The sequence below is a fragment of the Motacilla alba genome, chromosome 20 (genome assembly GCF_015832195.1).
Source record: "Motacilla alba alba isolate MOTALB_02 chromosome 20, Motacilla_alba_V1.0_pri, whole genome shotgun sequence".
Taxonomy (NCBI): domain Eukaryota; kingdom Metazoa; phylum Chordata; class Aves; order Passeriformes; family Motacillidae; genus Motacilla; species Motacilla alba.
Window position 1 is genome coordinate 15280009 of NC_052035.1, and position 13609 is coordinate 15293617.

The 13609-nt window shown below is 38.5% G+C and overlaps 1 protein-coding gene across 1 annotated transcript in view; it reads right to left on the reverse strand.

Moving 5' to 3' along the window:
* The window catches only part of LOC119710413 (proline-rich proteoglycan 2-like), a 48685-nt gene that overhangs the window by 11738 nt on the left and 23338 nt on the right, over positions 1–13609 (reverse strand). The window lies entirely within an intron of this gene.

Sequence of the window (13609 nt, forward strand, 5' to 3'; positions counted from 1 at the left end):
AAGCTGGGTTTGATTTCAGCTCAAACTGGCAGTGTAGAGCTGAACTCTTCCTGTTTGTGCCATCCCCTAAAGCTGTGGGGGAGACCACAGACTCCTGTTAAGGTAGAAAAGAAAAACTGGTTTGATGATGTAAAATTGTGGGGTTTGAACCAATGCTGGTAACTAACAGGTTCAAGTGGAAAAAGAAGAAAGCAAAGCACGAACCACCTTGCAAGCAAAGAGAGATTAGGTCTGCAGAATTTCCAGGGCTAAAAGTGAAGAATTAGGCCTGGCACAACACAACAAGTGCAGATTTTGTAGATTTGGAACATCTCATACAGTGGAAGTGTGGAAAATGTGGACAACAGTCAAGATGGAGAACATGGAGCTATAGCAGCTTGATGATGAAGTGGGTGTGGTTGGGTGGCAGCTGTGAGTGGAATTCCTTGTGTATGTGTCTCGTAACTGAGTTTGCTGAACATTATTATTAGCCCCTGAAGCACATATATTGGCAGGCTGGGGTGATGCTGATTTGGGAGACACTAATCTTGCAAAGGATCTTAGTACACATACAAAAAACCCTGAAGGACTTTGAACGGGCTGAAATTAGTGGGATTAGATTTTTCTACACAAATATTAGTTCATGCTGTTGAAGATTGAACAAAATATTTTGCTATATTTCTTGATAATTGATAATAAAAGGACCATGTCATAAAGTTTGTCACAAGATGACTCAGAGGCAATTTGATAGAATCATGAAAGCTCATGCCTGGACTAGGAAACAGGTGGTCAGTTATGATGGAGAACTATTCAGGCCTCTCTGCTTGTTTCAAATAATTAAGTGAAAATGCAGTAGCTAGGTGTTGAAGAAAACGGATGGCTTTATCTTCTTAGATAATAATGAGAAAGGTAAAGACAGTTCAATCTGAACATAAATACAGCCTGAAGGAGAAAATGTGTTCAGGGCTAAATATTGGCTGAAAGTTTTCCTTCCATCAGGCTTTGACAAAAAAAGAAATAACTTGTGCGAAGCAAGGTGTAAAGGCTGAAGCAGTGCCTAGTGCAGCAGAAGAGCATGCAAGCCGTCTTCAGTTCTAAGATGGGTTCTCTGAGGAGCTGAAGGGTGAGAGAGGTGAAATTGGTAACACATGTAGGCTGACTGTATGTAGTCAATATACAGTACGCTCCCTTAGGTGGAGTCCTGGTCACTCTTGAGCTTACAAAGCATATGATTTGAGTGAGCAAAATTGAGCAATTAGCTCAATTTTAGCTGCATAAAAAAGTGGTAAAACCCATGAATGACATTTGTCACTTATTGCACATGATCGTTATAATAATCTCATTGGGGCTTAAGATCTACTATCAGAAAAATTACTGATATATTAATGCAATTTTTCTTAACATATCCTATAGAACCAGTCAGCCATTGGGTTTAATTCTTACAAGTTACATATCAAAAAGGTAGTTATTTACCAAAGGAATTTACATCCAAAAATCTGTCCCATTTTTGAAGGATGTTGTAACTCTCCCAGTTCCTAACAAGGGAGTTTAGCAGGTACAGAGGGTCTAGACAGAAAACCTCCTGGGTCAAATCCTGAACAGATTGCTCAGACTCTGTCCATTTCAAACTGGATTAGAAAAAATGCAATAAACCTCCCGATTCTTACCCTTCTAAACTGATCTAAAGTGTTCTCTATCCTGTTCCAGCATGTCTCAATAAAGCTGTTTCTTTGCTTTAGGACACACTTTCTAGGACACACTTTCTTCAGCTCTCTCACCCACTGGCAGCAGTGAAAGCAGAGAGCACTGCCCTGGCTGGTGTGAAGAGCAGAGAGTTACCACAACTTTTCCAGTCATCCTGGAGAAGCCAAACTGCTGCTAAATAGAGCTGCTTTCACTGAGCTGCCAAAGCTCCCTTGGCGCTCTTAAACAACCCCTTCTGGTTGTCATGATTCACTGTTTGAAAAATACTTCTCCTTGCCAAAATAATGACTCATTTTGTAAAATGTCAATTAATGCCTTGCAGAGTCTACAAAAAATAGGTCTGTTTTTAAATGAATTAGGATTAAAATTAGTAATTAATGTTTGAATCAGTGATTATTTTCTTGATCCTGCTTAAAATTAAATTTAGTTATGAGCACTTTGAAGGCAATGCAGAAAGATGCATTACTATTTCATCAGCTTTGAATTACTTACATAATTACATGAATGACAGTCTCATCTTGAGATAATTAAAAATAATTAGTATGGCTTTATCACAGTTTTAATGTGCAAAAATGAAATTAATATTATTAGAGATACTTGAATACTGGGGTTTTTGATGGAATTTATCTGCAAATTATCGCATGAAAGTTAATGTGGCCATCAGTTCTGTTTTATTTTTCAGGGAGTTTATTATAGTTTTTGGAAATAATAAGCAATTTTAGAGCTGATACAACACATGGTATGTCTTGCTGCAAGAAATGACAGACCTTGAGCCTTTTTTCTTCTACCTGCTTGGGTGAAGTTTCAATAAATTCAGTGGAATCAGTGTTATGGAGTTGATTGCAAACCAGCAACAACCAACAGGTTTGAGCATATAATGCAAATGCAACAGAAGTTTTCACTTTTTCTTTTTTTTTTAAAGTAGTAGTTTAAAACTATGTAGTAGGGAGCTATTTCAAATCTGTATGGATAGGAAATGAGAACAAGATGTAATTTTAACTGAAATGACTGCATTAACATTGCATTGAAATTCTTGAGTGACAAGAAACAAAGTAGTTTTCACTCTGGGTGGGTGTGATCAGCACTACACTGCTCACATCTCTCTTGGGATCTGCCAGGACCTGCTCAGCAATGATCTGATAAGTGGGATTAATGGTGTGGTGAGAAAAAAAAAATCATTAAATGTCATTTAAGATAACAAAATCCAAAGGCAATTGAAAAAACCTGCAAAATAATGTTGTAGCATTGTCTAAGGAAATAGCACTTAAATTGTCCCGCTTTTATAGTGCAAATAATGGATTTATCTCCATTTACATATTGCACCAATCATGGAACAAATGTACAAATTAGAGTAGTCAGGACCCGTTGGACCAGACAGCCAACCTACAATGAATTAAGTGCTCCCTTTTTCTCTGAAAGCTCAGATAAATAACTGGTATAATAGTCATGGAATGGCCTGCACCAAACCCATAGGGATCCCCACTGAAAATCCCTGCTTCCACACAGTGGGACAATGGTATAGCTCATGAGTGGCTGGAAGGATTCTATTATTCTCTGTTGCTTGACCAGGAGATGGCAGTGATTCCCTCTGCAGAAATAAGAAAGCTCCAAAAATACACAGGACTGCGTTTAGGAGACAGGGAAAGACATGCAGAAAACAGCCTGCTTGAGCTCAATGAAAAAAATCACATTGCAGATAGAAGAGGGAATACAGCTAAGCTGTTTTTCTTGTTTCTGTGACTATCTTTACTATCTCTTTAGTGTCTAAAAGAAAGAAAAATTCTTGGAGATGCACATCTCGCAGAGCTTTCAGTTTGGTATTATTTTTAGCACTATATTTCAAGAAGAGCAGCAAATTTATATCTGTCAGTCAGCACATGTATGTTAATATTACTTGTATTTTAGTGTTGTTTGCGCAAACATGGTCAGAAGCTTGTACATTAGAAAGAACCTGAATAAGCAGAAGAGATCACCTTCCCCCCAGGCTCCTCCACAGAGAAACGCTACATATTCCAGTGCCAGTGCTGTGACTCAGAACAGGCATCTTCTCACCACTGCTCCCTGCCACTGCCCCTTTGTGCTGTGTCGATCTTTCCCCCTTGCACCTTCCTAGATCTCACCATTATCCCTAGAGCATATCCTGGGTATGTTCTGTAAATCCTCTCTGCCTCAGGCTTGGCCCACACTAACAGCATCACTCCTGAGCTGCCCAGGGAGGCTGTGGGTGCCCAGAGACCAGAAGTGCCCAAGGCCAGATTGGATGGGTTTTGGAGCAACCTGGGCTAGCAGAAGGTGTCCCTGCTTATGGCAGGGGGAGTGCTGGAACTGGATCCCTTACAACCCGTAGCATTCTGTAGAAAAAAACTTAATCTCCTAAAGAAGCAGTAGGAGTTGTGTGGCTGTGTAAACTCTTACTCTCTGGCCTGCAAAATGCATATACATAAGAAAAATGCTTTTGAAACAGCTTATTTCCTTATCTTTTGCTGAAGTTCTCTAGAAGTACTCTACAGAGGGAATATCTAGGCCAGACTGCTGAAAAATATAGTGAATTTGGTGTGGTTCTTAAAAGATATTAATGCTAACTACATTTCAAAATCATATTCATTCTGGAAGTATCTAAATTTATCAGATTACTATGACAGATCCTGTTGGGGTTTGTGTGATACTGCCCCATTAATCTCAATCCAAAAGAACTGCAGATTTTTACCAAAAATCTGGCAGAATAAGTGGAGTAATATAATTTGCCCATTCAAAGAGTTAACACTTCAAAAGTCATGATGAACATTCCTAGCAAACAGCTCACAGAAGCTCTCATGAGAGAATTTTTTACATCAAATATTCATTACATCAGTGTAAATATACACCACAAGTTAGTCCACAATGTTATGTCAGTGAAAGAAAGGGCATGGGTCTTCCTGTAAATTATGTCTTCTGGCTTTTAAAAGACTTCTGCAGGAAAAATTACATAAGGACTGTTGGAATAGGGCTTTGCATCTTTGTCATCTGCCGTTCAATAGGTATGTGTGATGATTTCAGTGGTTGGTCTGAACCACTTAACTGCTGTCATCTGCATCCACAGAAAAAGTATTTGTCACCATCTTGTCAGTCTTAACTCTTTCTACCCAGCAAGAACTCCTCCTCAAGCTGTCTTTTTGCAGGCTGGCATTAACTACTTCCACATCATGCAATCCTCCATCCTCCAGGCAGATACAGTCCAGTCCCTTGGAGGTTGTGTACTCAAGGCTCACACTGAAGCTCTGCAGACAGAACACTCCAAGTTCAATAGCTTTATGTTGGATCACACTGTGGCAAGAAGGCAAGGCATTTTGCAAATAAATGTAGGCATACTCTCTGTGGGATCTAAGCAAACTGGCTAACTTTATTTCAAGCCAAGAAGCTGAAAAGTCACATTAACACAGCCTGGAGCATTGTGGAGCAAATTCACCTCACCCACAGGTTGGAGGACAGAGATTGCCTTTCAAGGAATAATTCTTCTGCATCTACAAAAACTAGTCCAGTTTCAGCTAGCTGTGGATGCAGCCAGACTCCACTGACTCCATTGGCTTAAAAAAAAATTGCACTTATGTTTTGGTAACTATCATAGTCTATGCCTAAGGAGAGCAGCAACTTCTCTTTCAGATGTAATATGTAAATTAAAAGCAGCCTTTAGTCTCTTAGTGGCTAGAAAATGTATGTCAACACCAGACTGCAGTGTATGTCACTTGGATGGAAGCACACTGCTATGGCATGAAGGAAAACAACATGGAAGAGGTTAGCATTATTTCTCCATTAAGCTTCTAACATCCTGTCTCATAGCAGTCCAAAGAGAGAAATTACAGACTTTGCATTAATATGTATTTGTTTTATAGTGTTGTGTCATATACATATGAAAAAAATGTTACTTTTAAACATTACTGCACTATTTGAGCAAGAGGAAGGGTGAAGATTTTTGTCCCACTAGCCAATATTTATTCACACAGTTTGCTTCTTAGTAAGTTTCTTTAAACACTTTTTACATTCTTTGTAAACTTTCCTCCTGTACCTTCACTATAGGAGGAATATTGTTATATTATGTTATGTTATATTTATTAGCTTAGTTTAGATTTACATTGTAGCCACCTGATACAGCTTTAAAGGTTCATTTCTTCAGTGTCAACTTGCTGGGTTTACCCTCTTACAGTCACAAAAACATCAAAACAAATGCAAGGCTATTTGGTTGAACACACCAAATCATGAGTTAATTGCTTTTAGTGAGAGAATAGCTTAGACAGGTGTCACAGCACAACTCACATGTATCAGAAACAACATGACTAGCAGGAAAATGAAAAGGTCCAAAAAGCTATTGTCCTTGCTTTTTTAATGCAAACTAATGTGCATATATATGCTATATATCAGATGATACCTACAGAAGGTACATTTTTGATGGATGTGATTACTATAACTGCAGTAACATGTATCAGTGACAATAAATCCTGATTATTTAACTTCAATCTAATATTTGATCATTAGAAGGATCTACTTCTTTTCAACATCTCTTTACATTTTTCTTTAAAAGCACCACATTCTTTCCTTTTGTCTAATAAAACCAAACTGAATAAAATTGTGCTCTGGGCCTATCATTTTCTAGTATTTTGTAATCTATTAGTTAACAGGCATAATCTCATTTTCCATTTGTCCTTTACAAAAGCTAGGCCTTTGCAATTTTGGCCAGATACTTGCTGTCTACTTCCTTGATCCTAGTTAGAAATCATATTTGCATTAGCTATATATTCTCTAAAGTTTAAGACAAATACAACCAAACCCCACTAGGGTCAGTGATTCTGTTTCAAACCTATGTCAGGACATGTAGTCTTGAAATCTAACCTTTTATGTTATCCAGTAAAATGACATTCTCTTCAATTCGCCCAAAAATTATGGCCCCAGAGTACAACAGAACACGGATTTCCTCACATCTGGAAATCAGAATCATACTCACACTCAACATCAATTTCCTTCCATCCTAACTTTCAGCTAATGTCATTCTGGCCTGAGTGCTGGCATCAGCAAATGTGCTGCCTTGCTTACCCATTGCAGCTTTTTCCAAACGGCTTCTAATCTTGTTGGTTGTCAAGCTGCAGGGTAGGAAGAATCTGTCAATACACACAGCTCCAGCTTCCTAAATCCCTCCCTTCCAGTCAATGTCATAGTAATTACAGTTTCATATGATCAATGTCCTAGCCCAAGTACAGTCCCCCGTCTACATAAATATTTCCTGATCTGTCTTTACATCCAACCCTTGGAGATCTGTAATTGTTTTCTGTTATACTTGTTTAACCATTTCAGTCTTTAGCCTCAAGTTAGAGGTGTCTCTTAGTCGCCATCCATGTGAATGTTATTCTGTTTTCAGCATAATGTCCTTCCTCATTCAGACTGTCATATCTCCTCCTCTGTTCTCAGTGAAGTTTGCCTGTCCTTATACTCTGTATCTGGAAAATGTAATATTACAGCCTATTTCCTGAACAGGACACATTTCAGTTACTCCAATTACACCAAATTTGTCTTCAAGCAGCGGATGTCCTTGGTCTCCCAGTCTTGTTTGCCATTTCCCTCCTTGCCTCATGCCCTCCGGCACACAAAGTATTCAACTGCTAAACAGTAAGCAGAAGCTAGTCTGCCTCAATCAACATTTTTCATACCTGTCTGGTTGGAAGAGGGGGTTGTGCAGTTATTACCTCTGTGAAAGAAAAATCTAGGATCTTAAATCGGATCAGGATTAGCCCTTGTTTCAACGATAAAGGGTGCTCAGTATAACCTCTAAGAGAGACAAGGCAAAACGGCATTACAGAGGAAAAGCTTTCCCATACTTTTAGCCCTTGTAAGCTCCCAGAGTCAGCCAGCTGCAACAGCTCCTATAAGCTTGTAAAAGAGACCTGTCTCTGTTTCTGGTCAGCAGTTGCTAACAGCTAGAACAAACATCGAGGCCCCTGGGAAAACTAGGTTCAAAACTCATAGATGCCTGTAGAAATTTTGATTTCACTCAAGCATTTCTACATCTCAAAGTCAGGCTTTTGCCATTCACTTTGCAATGTAAGTTTTGCAATTTATTTCTAGAGGTGTCTGCATTACTGAAAAGACTCCAATATGTCCTACAGCTGGAGCCATTGCAGCTCATCTCACTCTACCTCTTAGTGCCAAGGGAATAGGCATGTAGGTGAAGACTTCTGATGATTTCAGGAACCCTGGCTGTACTAGTGCTACAACTTTCTACACCAGAGGCCTCTCCTCCTGCTCCAGGGAAACACAACTTAACACCTAAGTCACCTACCTTAGTCACAGAAATCGCATAAGGTTTGCCAGCTCACACACTCACTGTGCATGTTATTTAATTTTTATTTTACTTGAATACATGAATTGCATATGCATTAGGCCAGCTATGCCAGAAGCATCATCACAGAAACGTATTTAATTTGACAGCCTGCTGAAGTGGAACAGCAATGTTACTCATTACTTACTAGGCTGAAAGTCTACCAGAGCAGAGACTTCTAATGGAAGCTTTCCTCTCCTCTGTGACCTACCAAGATCAGAGGAATTGCATTTTTTGTCTCAGTTCTGAGTAACAGATCACCATGGTGGATTCAAAGTGGATGTAGTCAGGATACAATAAGGACACTTTTGGTTCTCACAATATCCAAATAGGAGTAAAAATGTAATTGATAGTTTCCAAGTTCAGTAAAAACCAACTATGCTGGCTGTGTTCAATTACTCTCATCGTCATTTACTCTCATTACTTTCTGAACTACCATGGCCTCATTTCTTATCTACCTCAATTGATATTCTGGAGTAATTTCAAGACTTGCTTTCCCAGTCCATATGAGCACCAGGACTGAAACAGTAGCAGTGGATTTGCAGTGGATCCTGACACGCCAAGCAATGAAGTAAGTCTTTTCCTTGCTCCTCAGGGAAATCCAGTGGGATTAAAAGTATAATAATTTACCATGTTCTTATTAGGCTAGCAAGCATGAATCTCTGGAGTAGGATCGGATCTTGGTTGTCAAGGTTTAGTGAACCTGTACAACACTGCAAAGCTACACAGCCATCTCTGGGAAGAATAATGCAATACAAAGCTGTTTTTCAAAACAAAAAAAAAGCAAACTTTAAAACCAGGATCTGATGTAAATCCAACAGGCTTCTGTTGGGTGTTACATGAGGCATAGAATTTGCCCTGTTACATTAACAGTGAGTGGATTGTTCATTTTCAAACAGCTATCATAATCTGAAGAACACATGGTCCATTGCTAGTTAATCCTAAAATTGTTAATACTGTGCAATTCATAGTAAAATTAAAATCTTGATTTGGATAATGTATTCAGTTACATCATTATCACCCATTTCAGAACGGAAATTGTTTTTTAAAAAGCAATCTAGCTTCACACAAAACTAAAGTGAACTTATTATTGCACAGGATTTCAGTCATATCCACTCATTCTCATTTCTAGCTAGATACAGCTAAACGGCTTCCATGCCCTCAATAGTGTTTTGGAATCCACAAAAACATTGAAGCAGCTTGTTAGCATAATGATATAACATATTCATTATATGCCAGCTTAAGTATTGCAAAGTTTGGATCTGTTGTCATAAAGATAGATTGATACTACATACGATTCATTACAATTTCACACCATTCTAGCCTGCATTGTCCCTGCTTTCAAGCTAAGTAAAGAGCTATTTCCCCAGCAACTACAGAATGATTCATTTCAGTCCTTTCACAGTACACAACATCATTACCTCAGTGCCAGAACAACCTTCTGATGGAAAGCCCTTCTAAATGATAAATTATACATTCAAGAAGTGTAGTTTAGAAAACTTCTACATCCCAAAACTGTTCTCTCTTGTATTCCTAACTTGTATGTGTCAATGAGCTGAGGAGCTCCAATTTCAGTAACTATTTTACCACTGGGTGTACATGTCTGTTATGCAAATACTTTCAATAACAGCTCACAGAGAACTTGTACATTCAGCTGCAATCAACTAATCAGGTGCTTGCATTCCCTATTTACATCCACCTACAGTCATGGGCAATGTACATACAACTTAAAATCATACTTTTATGCATGTATTTGCCAATTTTTAAAACTGTGCAATCTATCATAATCAAAAAACTTGGCCAAACATACGTATAGCCATACTTAAAAGCTGCACAAGCATTTCTGAATACCAGTTACTGCAATCAAACATTTATGCAGCTGCACACACAATTGAGGCTCTAATAGTGCTCAGCACCATCCTTCTGATTAACTGTGCTCTCTCTCAGATTTCATGAATACACATGCACCCCAAGACAAATTATAAAAATCTAATTAGAAAATTATAAATCTCCCACTATTTAAGGCTCTCTATAGAGTCTACAAATTGTGATAAAATAGAGGTTCATCAACATTTTTATTAGGGATTATATTATTCAAATGTCTAAAATTAATTAAACCCATAGAAAGTACTTTAGTTATTTGCTTGAATCTTTACTAGTCTCCAATGTAAAAACACCATTCCATACATTTGGTTCCCTTGACACCCTGGCAGTCTTTTGAAGAAAGTAATAAAAGATAGTAATACCTAGCTCTTACACAGTATGTTCACTTGTAGACCTTGAAGTTCTTCACAAAAGAACTAAGTCTCTTTATAGTCTTTAGTTTTACAAAGTGAAAATCCAATCTACGAATGTGTATCCATATTTTGCATGTAAAAGAGGTGCATTAGCCATGCAAATTATTATTGTTGTAGAGATAACTCAGTTGAAAAATATACCATCTCTGGTTTATTACACTTCTTAGAATTTGTTTCCTGAGGACTGGAAGAAATGGTGAATGTTTGAGTGTTTACAGACTGCAAAAATGTATCACATGATGCATCCACATTCCCAAGGCTCATGAAAGTCAGTAAAAGTCATATATCCATTGCCAGATTATCATTTCATAGTGCCAGGTAAGAAAACAACATCAGTCTCTCTTGTCTACAGTACAGAAATGATAATTAATCCTCTTTATTGGATTCATTGTTGCAAAATTTCAACACCTTTATAGTTCATAACTCTAACTTCTATACTCAGAGACCCTGAAAGTGAGATTTATTCATTAAACAAGAAATACAATTAAGACAGAACAACATTTTTTGAAATGTGACCAGATTAATTTCATGGAATAAGAAACAAATGCTTCTAGGAGGACAAGATGTTCAGTAGTTGTCAAGCAGTATTTCAGCTTTTAAGAAAAAAAGCAAATGCATTTTGGGTCCTAGTCTATTTTTGCTTATCTGTATGCTTGCCTTGTCTCATTCAAACATATACACAGCTTGAAATACATCTCCATCTGCTGAGAACCACAGCATGTTGAAATGGTGCTGTGCTTTCACAATGATTGAATTAATTAATCCAGACCTCAGATAAATTACTGTCATAATTACACAGGAATCCCTAACTCCAAGTTTATTCAACCACATGTTAGACTGATGCAACTCCTCTGATTTAAGAGACAGTGGCCAATTGTGAAATTTCCCTTGCCTTAGATTAGGCTGAGGGTCGCAGTGTATGAACCATGTCAGTTACTCTGATATACAGCTGTACTTTCCTCCACAACAATTTTGACAATAGAAAAGCCCTTCCTTCACGTAACAAATTATTAATTAGTAGAGAGCAAACATGTCTTACAAATAGTGAAAAATGCAAGACAAACCTAGCTTTCCTCTAGTGCTTACTGGTACCAACACAGGGGGATGACCAATTCCCACAGAAACATCCTGAGCCTATCTTCCATGAAGTGAACTGTGCAAGTGATGTCCATGACACCACTTGATGTTTGACATCTGTTTTTCTTCTTAAGAACACAAACTATTTTACATCCTTAAAATCCCTTCCTTCTTGGCTAAAGGCCTCAAAAAACATGCACACATATGGCTGCCTTATCAGGAAGGCAATTGTTACATCTAAAGTGTTTTTCTTCATGAATCCAGTGCAAGGTGCTGAGCAGTGATATTCTGTTCATGAATTTCTCATGCAGGTTGTGGCTCCCTACTCATACCATGGATGCTGTCAAGTGACTTATGTTCCCTACTTTGAGATAACTCTGTACCTTTGCCATTTTTCCCATGTTCCCTTCCCTTACAGTATCTCCTGCTCCTCTTGTCCTCAGAAACTCCCAACCAAACCTGTAATGTCCTACCATCACTCACAGTGCTGCCCTCTCATTTTTAAAATAGCAAAGACCAAACTTTTCTGTCTTGTCCCTCTTTTGTTGTACTTCCTTGTCAATTTATTTTTGCTTGCTCTCTCTTTTCAATTATCCTTTCCTTATCAGTGTCCCAAAATGCAGCAAAGGTCCTATCACACCCGAGATGACTTAGGCAGATAAAAGGCAGCACAGGCTGTTTGGCCCATTGGGGTCAATCACTTCTACTGGGCAGCTGTTCTGTGAGAGATGATGGACACCTCAGCTGCTTGGTGACTGAGGTGGTCAGTCAGCAAGAGCCTGCATCCTGCATGATCAGAAATTTGGTTGTACTCTTTCCTGTCAGGCCTCAGGCGCAGCAAATCATGCAGGCTGCCACTCAATTGTTGTTACGCCAAAGAAATTGTCCTGCAAAGCACATGCTGCACAAGTATTTCCCAGAGCTTCTCACACAGTAACTAGGCGACATATCAATATTTCTAAGTTTTCACACACCCTCATCTGCGGCGTTCATAATGTTTTTGCATTTCAGCTCCCCTTCTGCCACAATCATATGTGACATGTTATGTTTTATTTTAAAATATGTACATGTCCTAACTTTACTTGAGAATATTAAATAGGATCTTTGCACAGCTACAGAACATATGTTTGCTTCTACTAATTGATATAAACTGTTTTCCTTTTTATAGAGCTCTGTTCAAAATAATTGGATCTAAAGCAGAAAATAAACTGTTTCAAAGTGGAATGGATGACAACAATGTGCTGATTGATTGGCCCATTACTGAGGTGGGATCCCAAGGGAATCTAATAGTATCAGTTCTGCTCTGTCAAGATGTGACTCTAAAAGCATGATGCTTAGTTCCCCTGCCTGCACAAACGGCAATATGTATCTACCTATTCTGAAGGCTTGTCCTCAGATTGTAGGATTTTTGTATAGGTGATGAAAATTATGAGTCCACATTCAAAGGGTTAAAAAGCTTAAAAAGAGTAAGATTATGCTATGAAGAAACATGAACATTTAGAAAAATATGGATGAAAATTGAATTGCACAGACAAATATGCTTTACAGACAGTTAAATAACACTGCATGGCATGGCTGGAAAGCACAGGCCACCAAATGCAGCAGCAATACTGAATGAATATATAGATAGAAGAAGGGAACAAAATCTTGGTAAATTGTGAAAATCTCCACTTGAATCAGATGACATGTTCTTTTATGCAATGAGTACTTGCAAACCAAGTACTCATTAAATGACTCCTCTGTTCCCATGCCTGCAGCCTCATCCCATCTTCTAAAGCAGGAGCAGCATGGACAGTGGAATCAGACATGGAGGGCTGTGCCACATACCCCTGTGCCTCAGTTCCCAGTATTATCAAGCACCTGAATGACCAAAAGGGCCATATGGACTTGCCATAACGAAACAAAACTTTGGGAGAATGGAAGGATGTATAAGTCATTGACAATTTCCAACCAAGCCCCCAAAAGGAAATGAAAAGTATTTCTCCATAACAGATATGTTCTTAAAAATGGGATAATCTTTCCTGGGGTAAAACATACTCTGGCAAGGGTCCCTGTAGTACTTCTGTGGTGCCACTCAAATCTTGACAAGAGGCCACTATGCTGTATAGCAGTTGCAGTCATTAAGGCTAACACAGGCCCTGTCTCACAGCAGGAGTTATAGGAAACTTTAGAGGTGTATTAACAAATGTTTTTTTCAGCTTGGGTTCCA